Here is a 370-nt window from a genome sequence, read left to right as displayed (position 1 = left end):
AGAACAAAGGACCAGGAAGCTCAAGTATGGTTGAGTCGAGTTGGGGAACAGGTGGTTGGATGTGGTGCGGTGTCAGCAAGTAGCCCTAGAACCCTGCAGATTTGGGGGGTGGGCTAAAGAGGCAGAGGGGCAGAAAAGAGAGGTAGAGGGAGCCATCCAAAGAAATGCCACCGAACCTGCAATTTTCCAGCAGAGCTGGTAGTTCTTGTCCACTCTCCAGGTGCCACCAAAGGACACCTACTGTCCATTCTTTAGGGCAAGAAGGCGGGTCAGGGTCAAGGACCCTCATCTAAAGCTGCATCCCTTGGGAAGTGGATTTTACCAGTGACTTTTTTGAACGTGGCTTTTACAACTTTGTTCCTCAGACTGT

This window comes from Pteropus vampyrus, unplaced genomic scaffold, assembly GCF_000151845.1.
Source record: "Pteropus vampyrus isolate Shadow unplaced genomic scaffold, Pvam_2.0 Scaffold352, whole genome shotgun sequence".
NCBI classification, from domain to species: Eukaryota; Metazoa; Chordata; class Mammalia; order Chiroptera; family Pteropodidae; genus Pteropus; species Pteropus vampyrus.
Note: the sequence above shows the minus strand (reverse complement) of the source record.